Below are 13,520 nucleotides of genomic sequence, written 5' to 3' on the forward strand. Positions count from 1 at the left end.
GACTCGGAGGGAGGGCTAGCCATACCAGGAATGAAATTAAGAGATATTTCTACATACAGAGGTTTGAACCTCGCATGCACAAGTGGCAACTGATTCTGATTCAGATCATTTATTATCACTAACATGCTGTATACTATGAGGTTTGTTGCCAGCAACATAGTGTAAGACATAAAAATATTATGTTGCAATAAAAAATAAATTAATTACCAAATAATAAACAAAAAAGCAAATAGTTTGAAAGAGGAATATCTCAGTAAACCAAAATATTTTCTAGATAGTACCCAAATTCTCACAGTATGTTTAACTACAAAACTATCAGTTAGTTTACTTAAAAATAAAGGAATTGAGGATCCAAGAAGAGAGATGATAGAAAATTTATTAACAGAGTTATCTTCTAAAGAAACCTGAACCGGGCAGTCCTCTCAGTTAAACGAAACCCTTTGACTGCCTTATTCGGTTTTGTTGGAGGAAAAGATATTACCTTGGAGATGCCTGATTTGCACATTTTGGCTTTTATTTCTCTTGTAGCCAGGAGGACATTGTTGCTTAGGTGGAAGGATGTTGCTCCGCCTACTCATGTTCAATGGCTAAACGATGTTATGTCATGCTTCAATTTAGAGAAGATTCGTTGTTCAGATTCTGAATCAATATAAGACTTTCTAACATTGTGGGGACCTTTTTTTGAATTACTTTCAAAATCTTTGATTTGTTATCAAGTACAGATGTTGGATAATAATGTTTTACTGTAATGTAAGAATTTTTTTCCTTTTTCTTTACCAAACAGCTTTCTTCGGTACTGGGTTTAGATTTTTTTTGTATAATAGAATTATTACTTTTCAATATTATGATTTAATTTACATGAATATGGGGTAATGAAACTATAATTGTGATTCACATATTTTAATTGATATATGATACACATCCTCCTGTACTCTTTTTTTGTAAGAAATCAAAAAAAAATATTGAAAAGAAAGAGGAATATCAAGGTAGCATTCATGGGTACATGGACCATATAAAAAATCTCACGACAAAGGGGAAGAAGCTGTTCTTAAAATGTTGAGTGCAGGTCTTTAAGTTCTCCTGCCTCCTCGCTGATGGTAGCAATGAGAAGAGGGCATGCCCCAGATGGTGAAGGTCCTTAATAATGAATGCCAGCTTCTTGGGGCACCACCTTTTGAAGACATTGTTGATGGTGGAGAGGGTTGTGCACGTCATGGAGTTGGCTGAGTTGCCAATTTGGATTCTGTGCATTGGAGGCTCCATACCAGGTGCTGATGCAACCAGCCCGAACACACTCTGTGGAAATTTGCTCAAGTCTTTGGTGACATACCAAACCTTTGGGTTCTTTTCAGTTTGGGACTGATAACATAATGCATTTAAAGGAAAAGGATTGTATATAGATTTGTGTCACAGATGGTGCATCCTGCTGAACGGCTCAATGGATCTTCAGTACCCTGTGTCCCTTTGTAACTTTTGACCTTTTCCCTTTTTCTTTCCTGCGAATTTTAATTCTCAGGTGGTGATCCTGATTGTACCACTAATTGTTACTGCACGTGGGAATGTGGAACGAATTGACAGCGGAAGAGGTAGATATGGGTTTGATTTCAACACTTAGGAGGAATTTGGATAGATACATGGAGGGCAATGGTCATGGTGCAGGTTGACAGGACGGGGCAGTATAACAGTTCGGCATGGACTAACTGTGCTGAAGGGTCAGTGTCTGAGCTGCAGTGTTCTACGACTCTGTGGTTCTTTGGAAATGAGTGCAATCTGCACATTTCTACATGGAATTTTTACACAAAAGCCTTGATACTGCAAGTGGCCAATCAGCAATGAGTTTCTATTTCCTATTATTTCGGCAGAACTGAACTTGGACATGTAGAGAGCCAGTTTTTAGCGTACAAAAGTTCAAAGTAAGTTTTGTTACCAGAGTATGTGTACAGTATGTCAGCATATCCAACCCTGAGAATCATTTTCCCGTGGGCATACTCAATAAATCTATAGAATAGTAACTATAACAGGATCAATGAAAGATCAACCAGAGTGCAGAAGACAACAAACTGGGCAAATGCAAATATAAATCAATAGCAATAAGTAATGAGAACATGGAATAACAGGATAAAGAGTCCTTAAAGTGAGAATATTAGTTGTGGGAACAAGTGAGTGTAATTTTCCTCTTTTATTGAAGTGCCTGTTTGGTGAGGGGTAGTAACTGTTCTTGAATCTGGTAGTGAGAGTCCTGAGGCTCTTGTACCTTCTACCTGATGGCAGCAGTGAGAAAAGAGCATGGCCTGGGTGGTGAGAATCTTTGTTTTCCTTTGACAGTATTTCATGTAGATATGCTCAATCGTTGGGAGGGCTTTACCTATGATATACTGGGCTGAATCTAGTACCTTTTGTAGGATTTTCCATTCAAAGGCATTGGTGTTTCCACATGGTGCAGCCAGTCAATACACACTCCACTGCACATCTGTGGAAGTTTATCAAAATATATGATGTCATGCTGAATCTCCGCAGACTCCTAAGAAACTACTGGCGCTGCTGTGCTTTCTTCACATTTACTTGCTCTCTTGTAGCTAACTAAATAAATACAGAAAAGGCTGGAAACCTGGGTATAATATGTAGAACGAAACAAACTTAATATTTCAGGTTCCAGTGAAATGCCTTCGACCTGACACTCTAACGTTCTCTACAGACACATGCTATATTTCCAGGACTTCCTCCTTTTATGTTCAATTCCCATATCTGCAGTATTTGTTTCTTTGTGTCTCTGTTAACTTAGTAACCGCCGGGTGTCATCTCTCAGGCGAGTCACTGGGAGCTTTCCCAAATTCCAACTACAACCTGCAAGTGGAAGGATTAAAGAATGCAGCACTTTGCTTACATGCTCAAAAAGATGGATAGAATTCTAATTGCCTGTGGTTCTGCGACTAGTTCAGGGCTTCCTTCTGACGTTCATTCCTGTGTGAACTAAGGAGGGTGATTTATATGTTATCAAAGTGCATTGATGCAGTCAGCAGTGATTCTCCATGAAGCTGAGAGATCTGTATGTACATAGCACCAGCCGCTCCTAATTCAATTCATGCAATACAAGCAAATGATACTAGTGATTTTTTTCTCTCTTTTGACTCTGCTCACACACCGTATTTCTTGAGATCAGTGTAGAAACGGTGTGATTGTTAATGATCACGTTCCAGTGGCGATGCACTATCCCCTTTGACACGGGCAATGGATAATTTGGAAAAGTCTGAAAATTTACACTTGGGACTTTAAGTTGAGGGTAGTTATTAAGCCTTGAAGCCACAGATAAATATCAGTATAAAAATAAAATGCAGTGCCATTTTGCTAAAGAATACAGTGACTTTCACTATGATTTTGGAACCCTCATTTTAAAAGTTAGCACATTTCTTTAAGGCATTATTTTTCTTTGTGCATTATTGAATAGAGCATTTTTGTAAGTAAGGAGTTTCAGAAATAGGCACCAATGCACTTGTGTTCCTGCATCAAAATGTATCCATTATATATTTCATGTTCCAATGTATTGAATAAAAATAACTAAAAATAGTTAAAAGAACAATCAGATCTTGTACTGCTGAAGCAGAGTGTAAAGGCGTCTCGAAGACTGTATGCATCACACAGATCTCAGCTGCCAAGGGATTGTTCATAGCTGAGGTGAATTCTGGGCGGTTTTCACCAAAACACTGAGTCAGAGCATTGACTGAAAATATAGCAACAGAGAGCTAAAAGCATGATTATCGCAATCCTGCTGTAAGCTGACCACTAATTACAAACCCAGAAGGTAACATTAAACTGTTAATTGAAACAAATAAATGTCATGTTATGAAACACAATAAGCCAAATAGGTATTGCAATATACAACATGCCTTTCTTACAGAGGGGCATGGATTTATAAAATGCAAATAATGTCTGAATAACTTAATTGAATTCTTTGAAGATAACAGTGAATATTGACCGAATAATGCAGGATATACTGTCTCCTGTTATTGATGAACTTGCCTGAGGTTAGAGTCTTCATCAGAACCCCTTATTATTACTAAATATCTCCAATCAGTCTTCTCTTAACTTTTTCTGCTCATTAAAAATTTCAGTCTTTTCCATGTATCTGAAGTTCTCAACCACTGAATTGAATGTACTCTCTCCAAGTCTTTGATATCCAGCCAAAAAATTGGAGTCCTAAACTGTGCACAGTAATATATCCTAACTAAACAAAATTAGTGTGATTTCTATATTTTGTATTCAATATATCCATTCCCAAACACTCTTTAAATTGCCCATTTTTGTTACCATCATAGGTTTGGAAATATGTTTCATCCAGGACCATATCTACTTGCATTTCTTCCAAAACATAAACATGAGAAGGGTCTCGGCCCAAAACATTAATTGTACTTTTCTCGAAATATAATTTGGTTTTAACTGTTTCTACATCCTTTTTATTTCAAAGTGCATCATTTCATACTTACCTCCAGTTAATTGCATCTGCCTTGTGTTCGTTACATCAGAAATTTTATGTCATTGTGAAATCCACCACTGTCTTCATTCCTATTTATTATGCTATTTAGCTTTGATCTTCCACAAACTTCAGTCCTGAAAAAAGGGTCTCAGCCCGGAATGTTGACTGTTTACTCTTTTCCATAAATCTTGCCTGGCCCGCTGAGTTCCTCCTGCATTTTGTCACTGTTGTTTAAAATAAAACTCATTACATCAAAGTTTAGGCCAATTAACATATGGCAAAAAATGCACTGATCTTAATGCAATGTAAATTTTAATATCCAGTCAGAAGAATCACAATTCCTGGTTTGCTATCCTCAAAATATTTATAAATACAATTGACCACTTTCTTTAATCCCACATGCCTCTATTTTCCAAATATGTTTCCTTATGTGATACTTCATCAAATGTTTTACATTAAACTGTAGTATGTTCATCAACACTTCCTGCCACTTCATCAGAAAACTCAGATTGTTCATCCATGATTTACCCTTAATTAATCTATATTGGCTGTTCCATTTTAAATCTGGCCTCTCCAAGAGAGAATTAATTCTGTCCTTGAGCAATGATGTCTGGTGTTTTCCCAGCAGTGACTAATCAGCCTGTAGTTACCAGGTTCATACCCTTTTTTTTGAATAAAGGTTTAATTTTGTAGTCTTACTGTACTAATCCCAAATGCAGGCCTGTGAGAGCTCTGCTGTCTCCACTTCTGCCTCAGTCACATAACAAAGAGTACAGTCTTTCAGTAAAGGTAACCTATTTATGTAATTTTATCCTATTTAATATCTGTGGTCAATTCTCCTGAAACATTACCTTGTCTTCATTTGTGAAGATAAATATGAAGCAGCATTTCAATAGGTAATAAACTCTTCTCATCAAAAGCTATCTATTTAAGGCCATGATAAGTCTCAACATTTCTTACTTAAATTTTATTTACTTTAAATATTGATATATAATTGTTCTTCGTGTACATACTCTGTAACACACTTTTTGCACATTCCACTGAACTCCCTTTTTATTCCCAAGGTTATGGAAATAATACTTGTTATAAACATTTACAAAAAAACTCTTATATCCTTTTACCCACAGGGTGTTGTAACTCTCTGTATAGATGTTACAATATACAGCACAACACAGGCATTAGACACACCATAAAAGATTCACAGAAATGTTGCCTAGACTGGAGGGCTTGAATTATAAGGAAATACTGGATAGGCTGGGACTGTTTACTCTTGAGCGAAGGAGGCTCAGAAGTGAGCAAAGAGAGGCATATAAAATTATGGGAGGAATGGAGAGGGTAGGTAGTCACGGTCTTTTTCCTAGGGCTGGTGAGACTAAAACTAAAGGTAATAGGTACAAGATGAGAGAGGAAAGATTTAAAGTGGTTCTGAGGGTAGTTTTTTCAAGCAGAGTTTGGTGGGTATATGGAACAAGTTGCCAGAGTAGGTGGAAGAGGTAGGTACAATTTTAAAAAAATTGGACAGAAATGGATAAGAAAGGTTTGAAAAAGGGGTTTCCAACCTGGGGTCCACAGACCCCTCAGTTTATTGTAAAAAAAGGTTGGGAATTCCTGGTTTAGAAGGAGAAGACTTGATGGGCCAAATGGCCTAATTCTGCTCCATATCTTATCATTTGAGGCAAGCACAAGCAAATGGTATAAGGGTAGTTTGGTCATTGTGGATGAGTTGGGGTGAGGGGCCTGTTTCTGTGCTGTATAACTCTATAAATACAGTATTAAGGGCATCAAAGCTTACGGGGAGAAGGGAGGAGAATGGGGTTGAGTGGGATAATAAATCAGCCATGATGGAGTGCCAGAGCAGACTCAATGAGCCGAATGGTGTAATTATATTCCCATGTCTTAACAGAATCTCAACACTTTACATATTTATTACATATGTCTCTCTTGGACACATATTACATGATAGGTCACAATCAAACATATCTCATATGCGTCCCATATTGAAAATATTGATTACATCACAAAGTAAACCTAACTAAGACAAATCTCTCATTATGTTCAGCATGTAATTGCCAACTTAATAAGACATGAACTGTATCATAAGACAAAATATATTGCGGGACTAGAGAATAAATGATATTGCATGGAGGTAAACAACGAATTAATAGTAAAAACTATAAGACAATAGATCGGCATTAATAAAAAAGTCCAGATGCTTAAGATAAGACATTATGCAGCACCTTGCTGTGGAAAGAAACAAGAAGGCAATTAGTCTTGTTTATTTTGGCAAAAAGTAATTATTAATGCTGTTTTCAAAATGTAATGATTGTCAGATTTATTTTTTGTTTCGAACACACAGAAGTGTACGATATTATAATGACTGTCATTTTTATTTCAAGATCGCATCCTTATTTTTGATTTTCCTGTCTGGTCATCTTTTTGTTTGGTTTTGATCAATTCAGTTGCCCTCTGCTGTTTACTGGGTTTCTGTCTGCTGAGACTGGACTCCCTTCATGTACCCATGGAACAGAAGTTTGACAGTGACAGCAGTCCCCAGGGTGCTTCATGTATTTATATTTAACCTTTCAGGCTCTGGAGCCACCAGCTGTACATTTCTTCAGGGCTGTCAGAGAGATTTGCTCTATTTTTGTAACTAGAGCTCCACTTTTAAGTATAATCAAAGTTCAGAAGTTTTAAAGTTCAAAGTAAATTTATTCACCTTGAGATTCATTTCTTGCAGGTGTTCACAGTAGAACAAATAAATACAACGATGGTCTCCAGTGGTCACTGTCTAAATATGCCAGCTGTTGTCCATGTAGCAAGCTCCCCAACTCCACGAATCTGATGAACTCAGAGGGACAGCAGAGACCAATACAGTCTGGTACAAGCAATGACGTAGGAGTTGCTAGTCAGCATTGAACTCAATGTAGGATTGCCTTAAGGACTCCGGTTCTGGATTTTTCCCTCAGGATTTACTCCCAAAGCCTTCCTCATGAGTGGGTATAGCTGCAAGGCAGTGGGGTTTGAGATCAGAGGTTTCCTTCTCCTAGATGAGCTACCAACCTTGGCTATCGAACCCCATCTGCGTGAAGTGAATGGTTTTAAGGCTCTAGTAATTCACCTTTGCCCCTTCTCCTGTCAGTAGAAAGAGTTCTGCCAGGCTTAGTAGCTAAACCACATGTGAAGGCCAGGAAATGGACTTGGTTGTCAGAGGCTATTTGAGATGCACACCATTGGGAGCATTTAATAGAACACTACAGCACAGTACAGGCCCTTCAGCCCTCCATGTTGTGCCAACCCATATAATCCTTAAAAAAAAGTACTAAACCCACACTACCCCATAACCCTCTATTTTTCTTTCATCCATGTGCCTGTCCAAGAGTCTCTTAAATACCCTTAATGTTTTAGCCTCCACCACCATCCCTGGCAAGTCATTCCAGGCACTCACAACCCTCTGTGTAAAATACTTAGCCCTGATGTCTCCCCTAAACTTCCCTCCCTTAATTTTGTACATAAGCCCTCTGGTGTTTGCTATTGGTGCCCTGGGAACCAGGTACTGACTATCCACCCTATCTATGCCTCTCATAATCTTGTAGACCTCTATCAAGTCCCCTCTCATTCTTCTACGTTCCAAAGAGAAAAGTCCCAGCTCTGCTAACCTTGCTTCATATGACTTGTTCTCCAATCCAGGCAACATCCTGGTAAATCTCCTCTGCACCCTCTCCATAGCTTCCACATCCTTCCCATAATGAGGTGACCAGAAATGAACACAATACTCTAAGTGCAGTCTCACCAGAGATTTGTAGAGTTGCAACATGACCTCTCTATTCTTGAACTCAATCCCTCTGTTAATGAAGCCTAGCATCCCATAGGCCTTCTTAACTACCCTATCAACCTGCGCAGCGACCTTGATGATATATAGATGTATAGATTTGAACCCCAAGGTCCCTTTGTTCATCCACACTCTTAAGTAACTGACCATTAATCCTGTACTCAGTCTTCTGGTTTGTCCTTCCAAAATGCATCACCTCACACTTATCCAGATCGAACTCCATCTGCCATTTTTCTGCTCAACTCTGCAGCCTGTCTATATCCTCTTGTAACCTTCGACAACCTGCAGCTCCATCCACAACTTCTCCAATCTTCGTGTCATCCGCAAACTTACTCACCCATCTTCCCGCCTTTACATCCAGGTCATTTATAAAAATCACAAATAGCAGGGGTCCCAGGACAGATCCCTGTGGCACTCCACTAGTCACTGAACTCCAGGCAGAATACTTTCCTTCCACAACTACCCTCTGCTTTCTTCCTTTAAGCCAATTTTTTATCCAAACATCCAAGGTTCCACTTATCCTATGCCTCATGACTTTCTGGGTGAGTCTCTCATGAGGGACCTTGTCATATGCCTTGATAAAGTCCATGTAGACCACATCCACTGCCCTACCCTCATCAATTTCTTTTGTTACCTCTTGTTACGCCTGTGGCCCCCTCCTTTTTGAGAATCGTAGGATCGCTATTGATTCGAGTCAGGAGACCCAGGAAATGAGAGAGAGACACGCCCATTCCTCAATGGTTGGAATGTTTCCTGGGCCTCCGAGATACAAAGCCACGGAACAGGTCATTGTCTTTTGGAGACAGAATTGTGTATTAAATACTGTACGATTCATCGAAGCCCCCCCAGGCAATGAACCGAGGGGGGGTTGGTGGAGGGATTGCATCATCCCAACCTGATTGACATCTGAGACCCCGTGAGTCAGGATAAAAGAGGGTCTGTGGGAACAGCCCCTCAGACGCACCAGAAGAAATGCTAGAACTCCTGTAACAGCGTAATAGCGAAAGCCGGTGGAAAAGCCCACGTGCGTCCTTTTCCATTTGTCTCGGAATTGGTGGGCCTTTACCACAGAAGCCCGGCTTTAGCTAACCACAAAGGGGAAATCAGCCCCCAACGACTCTCGAAGGATTGACATCATTAAAGGAATGGGCAAGTTAAACCTCCGTCTTTCTCTCCAACCAAAAGCTGCAGCTTGAATGAACTTGAGTGACTTTTATATTTCCATCGGACAATACATTATCCCCTAGACAACGATAGAGCTATTTCTTATTGATTATTATTATACCCGTGCTTTTAGATTTAGTATTGACGACGTATATTATATGTATGTTTGCATTGATATTATTTTTGTGTATTTTTTATCAATAAATACCATTAGAAATAGTACCATCAGACTTCAACGGACCTCTCTATCTTTGCTGGTAAGTGACCCAGTTACGGGGTACGTAACACTCTTCAAAAAACTCAATCAGGCTCGTGAGGCACGATCTTCCCTTCACAAAGCCATGTTGACTATCCATGAGTAAACTGTACTTCTCCAAATGCTTGTAGATCCTATCCTTAAGAATCCTTTCCAGTAGTTTGCAGACCATTGACATAAGACTCACCGGTCTATAGTTCCCAGGTTTCTCCCTATTACCTTTTTTAAACAAGGGAACTACCTTTGCCATTCTCCAGGCCTCCGGCACTTCCCCTGCAGCCAAAGAGGATTCAAAGATCATAGCTAATGCTCCAGCGATCTCTTCTCTCAATTCCCACAACAACCTGGGGTGTATCATATCTGGCCCTGGGGATTTATCAATCTTAATGTTTTTAAGATCCAGCACTCCTTCTTCTGTAATCTCCACATTGTCCAGCACACAGGCCTGAATATTTCAACCTCCTCCGATCAAGATCCTTTTTACTTGTGAATACTGAAGCAAAGTATTCATTTAGGACCTCCCCAACCTCCTCCACCTCCAGGCACATGTTGCCCTCTTTATCCTTCACCTTCATTCTCGTCATCCTCCTATTCTTCACATACGCATAGAAAGCCTTGGGGTTCTTCTTAATCCTACATGCCAAGCCTTCTCATGCCTCCTTCGAGCTCTCCTAAGTCCTTTCTTTAGCTCCTTCCTGGCTACCCTATATTTCTCATGAGCCCCTCCTACTTCCTGCTTCTTATATCTAACATATGCTTCCTTTTTCCTCTTGACGAGTTGCCTCACGTATTTCGTCAGCCATAGTTCCCTTTTCCTACCATTTTTTCCTTGCCTCAGTGGGACAAACCTATCCTTAACCCAGCTCAAGTGGTCCCTAAACTTCTCCCACACTACTTCTGTGCTTTCCCCTTTGATCATCTGTTTCCAATTTACTCTCGCTAGTTCCTGCCTCATCCCTTCATAGCCCTTCCCCAGTTAAGCACTTTATCATTTCTTCTGATTTTATCCCTTTCCATAGCTATGCTGAAGCTAAGGGAGTTGTGGTCACTCTCACTAAAATGCTTCCCCACCAAGAGGTCGGTCACCTGACCAGGTTCATTACCCAGAACTAGATCCAATATAGCCTCTCCTCTCGTCAGCCAGTCCACATACCGTGTCAGGAATTCTTCTTGAACACATCTGACAAATTCAGCCCCATCTATCCCCCTTGCACTCAGGAGGTGCCAGTCAATATGAGGGAAGTTGAAATCACCCATAACTACTACCCTGTATTTCCTGCACCATTCTAAACTCTGCTTACTTATCTGCTCCTCGGTGTCCCGAGGGCTATTTGGGGGCCTATAGACTACTCCCAGCACAGTGATTGATCCCTTCCTATTTCTGACTTCCACCCAGACCGATTCAGTGGACACTCCCTCTGCAGCATCCTCCCTTTCTATAGCTGTGATACTATCCCTGACCAGCAATGCCACTCCCCCCCCCCCCTTTTCTACCTCCCATCCTATTCCTTTTAAAACACCTGAACCCCGGGACCTGCATCATCCAATCCTGCCCTTCCTCCAACCAAGTTTCAGTAATGGCCACAACATCATAGTTCCACGTACTAATCCATGCTCTAAGTTCATCCTCCTTGTTCCTAATACTCCTAGCATTGAAGTAGACACATTTCAACCCTCTTAACTGGCTACAATTATGTTTTGTGTAGGAGATGGTAGGAGCTTGTCCCCATTACCAACCCCGGCTATAACAATCTTAAGGAGCCAAGGAACTGCAATGGAATCAATAAAAAACTACACACAAAAACTGACAAACAGCCAATGTGCAATAGAAGACAAACTGTGCAAATGCAAAAATATTATAAATACGTAAATACTGAGAACACAAGGTGTCGAGTCGTTGAAACTAAGTCTAATCATTTCAGAGTTGAGGTGAGTGAAGTTATCCATGCTGGTTCAGGAGCCTGATGGTTGAAGGGTAATAATTGTTCCTGAACCTAGTAGAGTGGGATCTAAGGCTCCTGTACCTCATTACTGATAGCAGCAGCGAGAAGAGAGCATGGCCTTGATGATGAATGCTGCTTTCCTGTGGCAGCGTTCCTTGTAGATGTGCTTATTAGGATTTGTTCAGAGTGGAAACTTGCCTTTTGTTGTTAGCTCTAAAGACCATTATGTTTTTGGTTGTCCATTGTACTCTCTTCTTAAGATTTATTTCCTTTGACATCAGTGGAAATATATTAGAGTGCAGTCAGGGACTGATACCACAGCATTCACTCTGCTATAACTAACAAAGGCAGGTTTCAGGTACCTGTGTTTATATTACTGGAAATTATAATCAGTTCCATGATTCTTCACCTTAACATCTTAGTGATAACAGTGAATAGCAAGCTTGAAGAAATAATGAAATATATGTCCTCTCTAAAGTTCATAAGTTCAACTAGTCATGTTCAAAATACAATATTCTATATAATTCACACTGAAATGGATGTAAGTGTGCTGTCACAGTAAATTCACCATGCAGATGAAGAGTCTTGAACCAAAATGTCAACATTTTATTTTATTTGACAAACTCTGCCTGACCTGCTCAGTTCTTCCAGCATTTTGGTTGTTGCTCCAGATTCCAGCATCTGCAGCCTCTTGTGTCTCTAAATTGATTGTAACTCTATCAAGATCACATTTTTAGGTTTGTATGTTTGACAGGCAAAGGATCAGTAACCTTTTGTACCTGTCTGACCATTCTCCTCTGACCTCTCTCGTTAACAAAATATCTTCACCCACAGAACTACTGTTCACTGGATTTTTTTTTTAGTTTATTGCACCATTTTCTGTAAATACTAGAGACTGTTGTATGTAAGTATCTCCGGAGATCAGCAGTTTCTAAGATACCTTGTCTGGCACCAACTATTATTCCAAGGTCAAAGTTACTTAGGTCACAATTCTTCCCCATTTGGTCTGAACAACAACTGAACCTCTTGACCATGTCTGCATGCTTTTATGCATTGAGCTGCTGCCATGTGATTGGCTGAATTGATATTTGCAGGGCACGAAGAGATCCAGGGAGAAGGCAGGAGATTGAAACTGGGAAGGAAAATGGATTAGCCATGACAAAATGGGCCAAATGGCCTATTTCTGCCCTGATATCTTAAGGTCTTATTAACACATAGGTGTATAGGTGTACCTAATAAAGTAATCATTGAAAGTAGACACTCAATCTACCGCAAAGTAATACTTGGTTCTGATTGCTTATGTTATCTAGCCTCCAAGCACTTTATAACTTTAGTAATCTTCAAAGCTGGTTTATGGCTTATTCCTGACTGCCTGACTGTTAAAGTAAAATGGCAAAATTCATCAACTTATGTCATACCAGTCCTAATCAACATAATGTAAATGAATTAAGCAATATGTGTTAAAGTTTAGGAAGATATGAGGCATTAAATAGCTCCCATGCTGAATAAGAATACAGGCAGCAAGATCTGTTTAATGTCGTGTAAACTTAAAAAAGTGCATACAAATATTTTAGTATTGTGAAATCAACTGTTTCAGTAGCAGCTGAACTCTTTCTTCTTGCTGTAATGCAGTTCACTATTGTGGTAATTGTTTGTTTTTCATTAATATTCTGAATTATATTTTTAACAATGTGAATATAATTTATACTGTTGGTCTACAACTGTGAAATACATAAAAATTACAGAAGTACATCATTCAATCTGTATTAAAATCAGAATCTGGTTTATTATCACTTTCTTATGATGTGAAATTTGCTGTCTTGCAGCAGGAATACAGAGCAAAAACATAAAAATTGC

This window comes from Hemitrygon akajei, chromosome 12, assembly GCF_048418815.1.
Source record: "Hemitrygon akajei chromosome 12, sHemAka1.3, whole genome shotgun sequence".
Classification (NCBI taxonomy): domain Eukaryota; kingdom Metazoa; phylum Chordata; class Chondrichthyes; order Myliobatiformes; family Dasyatidae; genus Hemitrygon; species Hemitrygon akajei.